Below are 11,960 nucleotides of genomic sequence, written 5' to 3' on the forward strand. Positions count from 1 at the left end.
CACCCTTGGCTCCAGCCCCATGATGGTTGTCTGTGACAGGTGGGCTGGCTGGAGCGGGCCGCTTCAGTCCTTTTGAACCATCGTGAGGTTAGGCTTGGCGCTTGACCTTGAGGCTTTTGTGTCCCGAGGGCAGAGTGTCGCCCAGTGTCCCAGTTGATGGCATTTGTGGCAAGCTGTTTTAGGAGACTTGTCATGGTTTGGACACTCTTTGGCCCAATGCCCCGCCTGTCTACAGATCAGGCATTTGTCTTGTGCCTGTCCTTCAAGGACTCGAGATTTGCCATAGGGCTTCCCTGGAGGGCAGCCAGCATCTGGGCATGCCTTGTCTCTTTCTTTCTCTCCTTCTCCTGGGCCTTGGCCTCCTTCTCCTGTTCTCTGTTATAAAAGGTATTGGTGGCTGTCTGGACCATCTCATTTAAAGAGGCAGCCGGGTCCTGCTGTTGTAGCTGTTGTAACTTAATTCTGATATCTGATGCACATTGGGACAGGAATTTGTCCTTTAAAATCACCTGTCCCTTGTAAGAGTCTAAGTCCAGATTGGCAAACTTTTGGAGTGCCTCTTTTAGCCTTTCCAGAAAGGCAATGGGGTTCTCATTGGGCTCCTGAGTTATTGCTGAGACCCGGGCATAGCTAATTACTTTTTGTTGGGCTGCCTTCAGTCCTGCCTTCACACAGATTAGAAAATGATCTCTTTCCCAGATGTGCTCAGGGTCATTATAATTCCAATTAGGATCGGAGGAGGGGACTGCAGTTTCCCCTACTGGGTGTCTATCACTGGACATGTGAAGCCCTGTTGCATACCTCCGGGCCTCCTTTAAGACCCTAGTATGTTCAGGGTCAGATAAAGTTTGACTAAATATGACCATGTTGTCTTTCCACGTCAAGTCAAAGGCCAAGGTAATATGTTGGAATGTATCTAAGTGTTTGCCTGGGTCATGTGTATAGCTTCCCAGATCTTGTTTGATCTGTCTTAGTTTTAAGAGGGAGAAGGGCTTATGGAACCGGGTTGGTCCGAATTCTCCTCCAGTTTCAACTAAAGGACATACTCTAGCTGGCTTTTGTAGAGGGGGTGCTCCTGGATACGAGGGCACGTTTGGATACAAGGAAGGAGCACCAGGCAACTCGGGAGCTGTGGGTGGTGAGCCTTCACGAGGGGGTTCCTTCCCTTGGTTGCCTGTGCCTAACACCATGTGCCTAGTGGGCTCACTTTTAGGGCATACAATAATCCCATATTTAAGACAGAGTTCCTTCATATCCCTTAGTCGGAAGAAAATTTGGACATGGGGATCTCTTTCAATTTTTATGGGTGGACTTCGTTAGGGGTGAGTCTTTTTGAAGCTTGTCTTACCCAGAACTGTTGCAACCTGAGAGCCAGGCGTCCCCGGGTCAGGGTGCAGATCTCCAGGCAGGCTGAGGCGTGACAGCCTCCTAGAGATCGAATCCCCGGGCAGGCCGAGGCGTGACGGCCTCCCGAGAATTGGGTCCCTGGGCAGGTCGAGGCGTGACGACCTCCTGGGACCCCTGGGACTAGCGGATCCCCGAACAGGTTGAGGCATGACAACCTTTCGAGGACCAGATCCCTAGGCAGGTCAAGGCGTGATGACCTCCTGGGACCCCCGGACTGGAGTTTGGGAGTCCCCAAGGTCTCCAGTGTGACCAGTACTAGGTAGGATTAGGGGGTTGGATATTATAGAGTATTTCCCTCCCAAAACCAGTTATTTTCTGGTTGTCTCTCCAGAAGATTGTAGAGGAAAACTTGTGGGTCTGGATGGGACTCAGGAAAAGAGCATGAAACAGGAGGAAAGAGGACAGAGCACAACCTTTGAAAGAATGACATAGCACAAGGGTATAATGTAAACCAGTTAAAATCAATTGGGTCTAAAATGACAAGTCAAATTCAAGTAAACCTTAATCTCCAATCCATAAGCCAACAGACACACCCAGAGGTGGCAGGACAGCTCCAAGGCACTGTGAAAGAGATGGAGGAGTGGGTGATTCCCCAATGGCTGGGATGATCCTCACACTCATTAGCATATGAATTTACCCCTCTAGCAAAACCGAGCCAAGCCGCATTCAATGGCCAGTACCCCGTAGAATGCAGCACTTTTTTCTGAATCTTAACAAATCTACCTCTTATCTATCGCTTTGACTCTCAATGAATTTTTGTAATGAGACCTCAGAGCCTGAACTTTATTAGTTTTGGCCAGGCTTGAGTCCCGGGAGAGAGCTGAAGGACAGGAGGAAAAAGCAGTGGGAAAAACGTGCCAAGGAATCCCCTTCATAGCCCGCCGGAAAATTTGCTAAATATCTGACCGGTGCTCACCGTTTCTTTGGTCTGATCCTTGGCACAGAGAAGAGAAACGACAGAAGAACCCCCACCGGCTTGTGTAACAGCTACTGGGGCTCAGCAGATAGTGCCTTTGGGACATGCTGAGGAGTAGCCTCTCCAGAGTCCCTCAATTGTGCCCCCTGCTGCCCGCCTGTTCGCGGGAGGTTCGAGGAAACAGGAAACGAGAGGTTGTAAAGGAATTAAGATTTCGTTAGGCATGTCCCTCCAGCCAGAACAGCGAGGACCTCTTTCCTTAACTGGAGGTCTTCTGGGATCTGAGACTGGGCCGCCTGGGCTTTCCGCCGACCCGGTTTCCAGCACGATGGGCCTTCCCCTGCGCTGGATTTTCTTCGCGTTCCGCCTCTACCGCGGGAGCTTCGCTGAGCTGGGCTCCGGCTGTGCTTGGCCTCTTCCACACGGAGATTGTTTCAGCCGGGTTACATCCGAGTCACGGCACCATAGATGTCACGTGAGTGTATGTTCCTCGATCCTTTCTCTCGTCACAACAAAGATTTGGAGTGACGGACATTAAAGCCCCCTCGGTGAGTCACAGCTCTCAGGTCTTGGATAGACCGTGTTATAGCTCTTAGACAAATCAGTGTTACAGCTCAGTGTTACAGCTCTATTTTGTTTAGAAGATAGTAGGAAAATCCATCTTCCAGGCATGAGGGCACGTCGATCTAAAGACACGAGGAGAAGAGCGCCCCAGCGCGCGGGAAAGAGAGAGAGAGGGAGCTGGCTTTGGCTCTTCTATTTGTATGTTTCTCTCTCCCTGGGCCTGTCCTATGTACGTTGGGCCAGCCAGGAGTGGTGTTTGTTTTACCTGAGGTCCTCACTCCGGACCTCGGACCTTCTTTTGTTTCATTTTCACGGGCTTTTCCCTTCCTTGTCTGTGGCCACCACCATTTTGGACTTTTTCCCTGTTCTGCCTACCTAACACTAATTATATCAGAAAAGACAAAGAATCTTTCTGGATGTCTACGAACCAGAACAGTATCAAGCAAGGGAAGCTGGTAATAAGTATACTTCACGTGTCCAGCCTCCACAGTGAAGTCAGAGTAGGAAGGAGGAGGTTGAGAACAGGGTTGAGTTAGCAGCAGCATCTACCACATTCGTCCTGGATCTGGCCTCCACATCTCTTCATCTTTTTCTTCTAATCCACGTCTTTGTGTTTTTCCTCTGAATTCTGAGATACTTCTCTCTCTGCCTTTCAGACCAGGACTCAATGTGCAGCACGCGCTGTCTCTATTGGATTGTTATATTTGAAAGTCATACTTTTTAGTTTGCAGGAATCTTTTTGTGTGTGCTCCAGCTACATCTTTCCGTGACCCTTTTTTCTCTCTTTGAAGTCCTCTTCTGTCTGTCTTGCTAGTTCTAATTCACATGTTCACCTAGGGCTTCCTCCCGTTGTTACTGAGTCCTTTTAAGCAAGTGTGATTTTTCTTTACTTGCTCATATTTTTTTTTCCCTTGGTCCCCCTAGGGTTCAGTCTGTTGACACGTCCAGAGCGGGGCCGAGCCAATAAGTGGTGGAAGACACAGCCCTGTCTGCTGTCCTGGGCCTTTGGCAAAGCAAGGGTCTGGCAAACAGTCATTCCTTCACCTCTGTCCACCCGAGGCATCCTCAGATGTTCACTGGCCGCCTGGGATCCACCGGTCCCCCAGCGCAGTTCCCCTCTGGTCCATGGTGGTCAGCTGGGTGGGGCAGGCCCCCCAGGACCACACACAGCTGGAAGGCAGAAGCAGCCCGCTCCCTGAGAAGAGTTAGGGTTCTACTGTGGCGGGGGGTGGTTCACCTCTGGGAACCAGGAGTTCCTTTCTACCTCGTGCCAAAAGGGCCTTTTTTCCCACCACTGGTCCTTGAGCTGTGACTCCAGAGGGTGGGGCCCCAGACCTTCTCTTGTCCTTGGAGATGTAGGGGCTCCCTGTGGCCTTAGATGCTCTTTCCTGGCTTCCTGGTTATTTCACCCAGAGAGTGAGTGGCAGGTGGGGGAGGGGATATGCACTCAGTGCTCAGTCAAGGCAATCTCAGGATTCACTTGAGCCAAGTTTGTATAGGTTATGCTTTTGCTTAATACCTGGGTAGTCTCTGTATAAACAAATGTTATAATAAATCCAGGTGTAACTTACCTGTTTGCTGAAACAGGCCTGGTAGGGCTTCTCTGGAGGCATTTGGTCAACAGTTTGAATTAGTGATTTCAAACAGTGGGTGATGACTAGTGTTTAAAGGGAGACCATAGAAAATACAGGAATGCATCCTGTGGCAAAGGTGACTTTGTTTCATGCAGCTTTTGCTGAGTTGTGTGTTTTGTACACTGGACTGTAACGTGAAATACAGTTCTGCATCATGTTATAAAAAGTTGTTTAAGCAGGGGAATTCCCTGGCAGTCCAGTGGTTAGGGCTCGGTGCTTTCACTGCTACAGTTGGAGTTCAATCCCTGGTTGGGGAACTAAGATCCCACAAGCCACCAGGTGTGGCAAAAAAAAAAAAAAATTATAAGCGGTGTTGAATTGGAGGATGTTCTAGGGGCAGTTGTTTTGGCTTCATATGAAAATAAAAATAGAAAAGGATTAGATCCTTTACCAGAAGAATCCCATGACTCCCTCCACCCCAGCTGATTTTAAACACAGGTTCCTAAGACATACTGAACTAACTAGTATTTAGCAGCCTAAATTTTCAGTGTTCTTTCCCCAGCCCCCACTTGACCCTCCAGAAGTCAGACTAGCCTGCTTTCTCTGCAGTTCTTGTGAAGGTTTGGGGTCATTTGCTGGGGGCAGAGAGGGAGCCCGCTTTGCTCCAGTGTTTGGGGGGACGATTGAGGAGGCTCAGTAGGAAGCAGAAACCAGCCCTAGCCTGCGTGTAGACTGTAGGGCTGCGTGCAACACACACTCCTCGTGAATAAAGCAAAAATTATCTTCCTTGTCTAGTTTTGCACCCAAGGATATTCTGATGACCCATGGAAAAGGAAAAAAATCCCTCAGTCAATACATGTTTGTAACAGAAAATGGAGTTTTGCTAATGGAAAGCCTTTTATTTTCTCTGAGCCGGACAGAGAGGGACTTGGGAATGTAAGACAGAGAGTAGCAGCCGTGGCTGATGCAAATTGCTCAGCAAACAGGAAAGAGGAAGTTGAAACGGCCTACAGGGAAATGTAGGCCTTAGGAGTCTGCAAGTCTGGGAGAAGGGAACTGGCTCCTCCCAGGACAAGTTTTACATTAAATGTCTGTGGGACTAGGTTTCTGGTGGAAGCCCCAGGGGAGGGCGGAACCTGCGGTCTGAACGAAGCTGCAGGCAGAGGTGGCTCGTGTAGCTGTGTCCATGTTTAATGAGCAGCTATGTGTGTCCAACACCCCACGAGGCCCTCAGATACCAATTGGTGAGATGGTCCTTGCTTCATGGTGCCAACAACCATGGGGAAGGAGGGTGATAGCCAAGTAAATCTAGGAGTGGTGAGGGCTCTAATATGTGGGTGAAAGCACTGTGTCAGCTCTAAACTGGGTGGTCTGCCCTTAGGCCTACCCTTGCTGGAGGTCCCCTAGCAACCAGCACGGGGCAGGATGCTGTGGCTTGTAAACCTTCCTGACGTAGATCAGCAAGTCCATGAACATTTTCTGAGTGTAAAAGCCTTACATCCCTTCCTCAGTAGCTACAGGATCAGGTTCAGACCCCAGTTCTGTGTTCCCCAAGGCCCAATCTTGGTACCTTCTGACTGCACTGGGGGCCCAGCCACCTCCTCTGAGGCTCCCCATCCCCAGCAGCACCCAGTCTTCCAGAAGCAGCTGCCCTGCTCTTCCACATGATAGGTGGAACCACTGCTGCAGCCCTGATGCCTGGGTGCCCGCCACTCCCAGTGAGTCACACAGCCCTGGTCCAGCACCAGTGTACCCAGGCTGCTTTCCCAGAATTCCCGGCCGGGCCCCAGTGAGGTCAACCCCTGTGGGTGGCCAGCTCCGAGACCCTTCCTCTGTTTGAGAGGCCAGCCTGGAGTCTTCTCCAGAAGGGCCTCTCCCCTATGGGAAGAAGAGGTGGGAATGGCATTTCCCCAGTCTGTCAGCCCTTGGCATTGCCTACTTAAAGGAATCTATTAGTTAATTTTAAAATGTACAAAGGGGAAAAGGGGGCTTCCCTGGTGGTTCAGTGATCAAGACTCTGTGCTCCCATTGCAGGAGGCATGGGTTGGATCCTGGTATCCCGCATGCTTCACAGCGCAGCCAAAGAAAAAATATACAGAAAATAAAATCATAAAATTTGTAAAACTACAAATGACTAATCAACATGTAAAACTACACTTGACTTCACTAATCATAGAGGATATGCATATTTAAAAACTGTTTTCTTTTCAAAAAACATTTTTCTTTTATTGTGCAATATAACACATACAGAAAAGGGCATTAGGTGTAAATAGACAACTGTGAGCAGGATGCTGGCTTCTTTTAGCTTAAGTTCCTCTGTTCATTTATGAGAGGGATGGACCGAATGATCTCTGAAGATCCTCCCAGCTTGGCCACTCCCTGAATCACGACTGTCAGACTTGATTTACTGCTAATTTCCTCTCTGGTCTGTGGGGATGGGGTTGATGTCCTAACCACCCTCTTTTCTCATTTGTAATCAGGCACACAAACACGGAGTCAGCCTGCCTCCCAGTGCTGGCAGGTGGCTCCAAAAAGTTTGAAGGAGAAAACCAGCCAGAGGATAAATGCCCTGGGAGGGTCAATGCCAAGCACAGGGTCAGCACCCAGGCTGTGAGGGAAGGGAAAGTCTGTGAGGTCAGTCCTACCACCCACCATGTCTACTGGTCCCCATTGGACTGGGTCAACTGTGGGCAGATCTGACTCAGTTCTTTAGGACCAGCTTTGTTTTAAGTACAATGCTCGATAATTTCATTTGGTTACCTTGTAGGGTCCCATTTCACAGATGGCATTGGTGTCCCAGGAGGGTAACTCGGGTTCCCAGAGCCTCATTCAGAGTTGATTGGCGTGTGGTAGGGCTGGCATGTAACCCTGCCCCTACCCCAACCCCCACCCCCCCCAATCCTGAATCACAGTGTTTTTCTCAAAGCTGTGCTGCTTCAGGGAGCTTGACTCACCCTCAGCATGTCTCCTTGGTCCCTGTCCCAAGGGATCCCTTAGAATGAACTTTTCCCTTTCCTCTCATGACAGCCTCCAGAACCTGAAGACACTGGTCCTGTCCCCTGAGTGTTTTCTTCCTCTTTCTCTGACTTTAGGGGGCACAGTCTGAAGCTGTCTTGCACTGGCTACACCCCTCTGAACATCTGTGAGATGATGGAAAGGATGGAAAGAAATAGGATGACCAGTTGTCCTGCTTTTGCACTGGTTCTTCCTAGTTTTAGCACCCAAGCCCCTCCAGTCCCAGGTGGACTGTTATTTCTCGGGACTGTCCCAGTTTTAAATGTCCCACAAACCACTAACAGACACTAGTGTTTGAGATGTTAAAGCTGGTGTCTGGGGGAAGATAGAGGTGTGCAGTCAAATATAGTTGAGAAAAGCTGCATCTCCCTCTTTCTTACTGGAGAGAAACAATATCTGTTCTCATGGTAAAGGCTTTGAAACAGTCCTTCAGCATTTCCCAGACTTATTTGATAGATTCTTTTTAACAAAACACTTATCTCACAGAACTACTATCTTGCAGTAATGCACAATAATGCTACAGATAGTTGCAACCAGTATTGAACTCAGTATCTGAGCTATGGTGTATTATTTCCAGTTGCTTTTTAAGCCACATAGTTAACTCATTTTACTCTAGCGCAGCTGGACCACATCTGCATTCGGTAGAAAGCACATCATTTGCTGGCTCATAGAGCATTTGGACTTCCCACTGGAGAAAAATCAGTTTACTTCTTTGAACCTCAGTTTCCTTCATCTTTCAACTGTAAAGTGGGATTCATCAAATCAGATTCTATGGGTGGTGAGAAATTAAGAGGTAGTTATGTGAAAGCCCTGATGCTTAATAAATAACTGGTCGGGAATAAACAGAGATCCTTGAGAGTTAAGATGGCATGGGAAGGAAAAGTGGCCTAAATTCTGAGCCACGAGATGGCCCCCAAAAGAGTCAAGGAAAACCTGAAGGACAGCAAAAGTCCCTCCTCCAGAAGAAATAAATTGACTCAAACGTGCAGTACTTTAGGGGAAGAACTGGAGGAATGATTTAAATTGATCTGATGACTCTCAAACTTATATCATCTAACTTAAACCTCACTTCTGAGTTCCCTGGACAATTCTACCTGGGTTTTAAGAAGGTATCTCAAAAAATTAAATGGCCAAAGTAATTGATTTTTGACCCACATTCCCCCACCTCCCCCCCACCCCCCGGCAGCAGCATTCTTCGTAACATCCCTCACGTTTGTAAATGGGAGCAAACTTTACCTGGTTGCTCAAAGCAAAAACACTTCGGAGTATCTTGATTTCTCCCTTCCTCACATTCCACACCCAATCTGTCAGTAAACCCTGGTGGCTCTGTCTCCAGGATACATCCCCAGTGCAGCTACCTGTCACCATTTCCAGTGTGCACCACTAGTCCACAGCAGTTCGCACTGACCCTGTGCAAAGGCTCCCTAACCAGCCTTCCTCACCCCCAGCCCTGGCCCGCTCCTGTCTGTCCTCTGTGCTGAAACTGTCTTCTTTTTTTTTTGGTTGTGTGGCATGTGGGATCCTAGTTCCCTGACCAAGGATCAAACCTGTGCCCCCTGCAATGGAAACTTGGAGTTTTAACCACCAGACTGCCAGGAAAGTCCCAGCTGCAACCTTCTAAAGTTTAAATCAGATTCAGGATCACGTCCCTGCTAAACACAATACCCATGGCCCTCACTAAACCTGGAAATAAATCTGAACTGTTTACAAAAGTTGTGAGGTTTCTTCCCATGCCTCTGATCTCTCCCCATTCTATTATATTCTCCTGAGGTCCTTGCACAAGCCACATGGACCTTCTCAAAGCTGCAGCTTCTCTCATGGCCTTTGTACCTGTTGCTTCTCCCACTCAGAACGTCTTCTCCTGCATCTTCAGCACTTGTCAGTACCTGAAATTATCTTTGTCTTGTATTAGTGGTCATACATGTTGCATATCCCCACCCCACCCCCCACCCCTCCAATGCCTCAATAGAAGAGAATAGGCGCTGTTGTCTATCTTGTTTATAGCTGTATCCCCAAAGCCCTGGGCTTGAGTCACAGGAGAAGCTCAGCGTTTATTTGCTGACTGATTTGTCTGTGAGGCCACAAGACCAGTTCATACAATGTGTTATGTGAAGTCAGTGAAGCCCCAGTTCCCTGTATCACCTTGCATGAAGAGTCCAATCAAGACAGATACAACAGGGACTTCTCTGGTGGTCCAGTGGCTAAACTCCATGCTCCCAATGCAGGGGGCCTGGGTTCGATCCCTGGTCAGGGAACTAGATCCCACACGCTGCAACTAGGCACTCGTACCACAAGTAAGAGAAGTCTGAGTACTGCGACAAACAGCCGGCATGCCGCAATGAAGACCCAGTACAGCCTAAATAAATAAAATTTAAAATGTAAAAAAAGACTCAATCTCTTAAAAAAAAATACAATATCCTAGAGGCAGAATTCAGTTAGCTAGATGGTCACATTAGGCAACCAGAATCCCTCAGGATTTGGGATGCCTCAAGGGTTTAGCCCAGTGCATCACCCTTAAGTAAGATTTTTTTACTCTGAAGAAATGCCCTCAGTCATTTTAGCCAACCCATACATCTTGAATGCGACAGGCACACCTTGTTTTCTTGCACTTCACTTTATGGCATTTGGAAGATACCGTGTTTTTTACAAATTGGTTGGTGGGAGCCCTGTGTCAAGTCCAGCAGCATCTGCTCACTACATGGTTCTGTCACATTTTGGTAATTGTCACAGTAGTTCAAATTTTTTCCTTATTCGTTATGGTGATCAGTGATCTTTGATGTTACTATTGCAAAAAGATTACAACTTGATGAAGGTTCAGGTGATGATTAGCATTCTTTAGCAATAAACTATTTTTATCTTTTTTTATTTTTTTTTAATAAACTATTTTTAAATTAGGCATCGACATTGCATTTTTAGACATAATGCTACTGCACTCTTAATAGACAATGGTATAAACCTATCTTTTATATGCACTGAGAAACAGAAATTCATGTCACTCACTTTATTGCAATATTGGAACCCTCAACATGAAATATCTCTGAGGTAAGCTGGCAGTAAGTTCATCAAAGAATAGCTCATTTCTGACACCTAATTAATAAGCCATGAGTTTCACTGATGCATTCATTATGGCACTCCCTATGCTAATCAGTATTGAGATAAGGAAAGCTATGGGGCTGTGTTGAGCTGTTTGGGTGTGACTGTGCACATCTCAGACATGGTGGGAGTATTTACACCATGGAAAGTGGCAAGAGTCCCCCTCTGCACCCCCTACCAGAGAGCTAGTTATTTAACTTTGACCTGCATACTGATAGCTATCATACCTGATAGCTGAGTGTCCTCAGGAATGTGACCTTTCTGATAAAATTCTGACTGACCACCTCACCCTCATGACTACCTCTAGATTGGCAATGCCTGCTCTTTAGAAATTACCTAGGACCTTTACAACAATACTGATAACTGATACGCAGGTCCCTGTTGGTGGAGATGCTGACTTGACTGGACTGGGGTGGGGCTTGGAAATCAGGAAACATTGAAAGCTCACCACGTGGTTCTAAACTGCAGCCAGGGTCACACTCATGCCTGTATGTCATATTGGGTTGGCCAAAAATTTTGTTCAGCTTTTTTTTCTGTAAGATATTCGGGAATATGATTTATGCCACATATTCTAACGAAGTTCATGACTGAACCCGGCTTGGCATCAGACCTGCTGACCCGCAGCCAGGAGTTTCTGGCAAAAGGAGAGAAAAATCGGCACTTCCCTGGTGGTCCAGTGGCTACAATTTTAAGCTCTCAATGTACAGGGCCTAGGTTCGATCCCTGGTCAGGAACTAGATTCCACACGCTGCCACCAAGAGTTCACGTGCCACAACTAAACATCCTGCGTGCCACAATGAAGATTAAAGATCCCATGTGCTGCAATCACCCAGTGCAGCCAAATAAAGGAAAATATTTTTTTTTTTAAATGGAGACACTGAAAATACGTTGTCACCGCTTCTGAGATCTCAGTGTTTGCCAGTGTGACTGAGGAGTACCCCATAGCACTTGTGATCAGGTCAGGGATAGGGAGGGACAGCAAACTTGCTCAGGAACTGGGGAAAGGCTGTGCTAGCCCCAAGAGCTCCAGGCTTCCTCTGCAGGGGTGTCTCAGCCTCATCACTCCAGGCGTCATTGTACAGGGGCTCAGGGATTGCTGAGAGGAGCCACTCATGAGTGCATGTCATTAGGAAAGATTTGTAGAGGAGCGAGTGCAGCTAGCTAGAAGGCCAGGACTAAGACAGGGACAACTGAAAGAAAATCCCAGTAAGGAAGGAGGCTAGAAGGCTAACCCCAGGGAGTAGGAGACAAGACAACCCCTCCGAGGGCATGGTGCTGAGTCAGTCCTCCCGGGGATGGAGCACCTCAAAGAGTAGGTGTAAGGTGAGGGCTGGTGAGGAAAGTTAGTCCTGTAAAGAGGGGTAAAGAGTTAGTTTCTTCCTCCTTAAAGG

General features: G+C 47.8%; 1 protein-coding gene across 5 annotated transcripts in view; it reads left to right on the forward strand.

Annotated features, from left to right (window-relative positions):
• The window catches only part of TSPAN15 (tetraspanin 15), a 90,427-nt gene that overhangs the window by 20,244 nt on the left and 58,223 nt on the right, over window positions 1–11,960 (forward strand). The gene's annotated exons all lie outside the window — the stretch shown is intronic.

Source organism: Ovis canadensis, chromosome 25 (genome assembly GCF_042477335.2).
Source record: "Ovis canadensis isolate MfBH-ARS-UI-01 breed Bighorn chromosome 25, ARS-UI_OviCan_v2, whole genome shotgun sequence".
Classification (NCBI taxonomy): domain Eukaryota; kingdom Metazoa; phylum Chordata; class Mammalia; order Artiodactyla; family Bovidae; genus Ovis; species Ovis canadensis.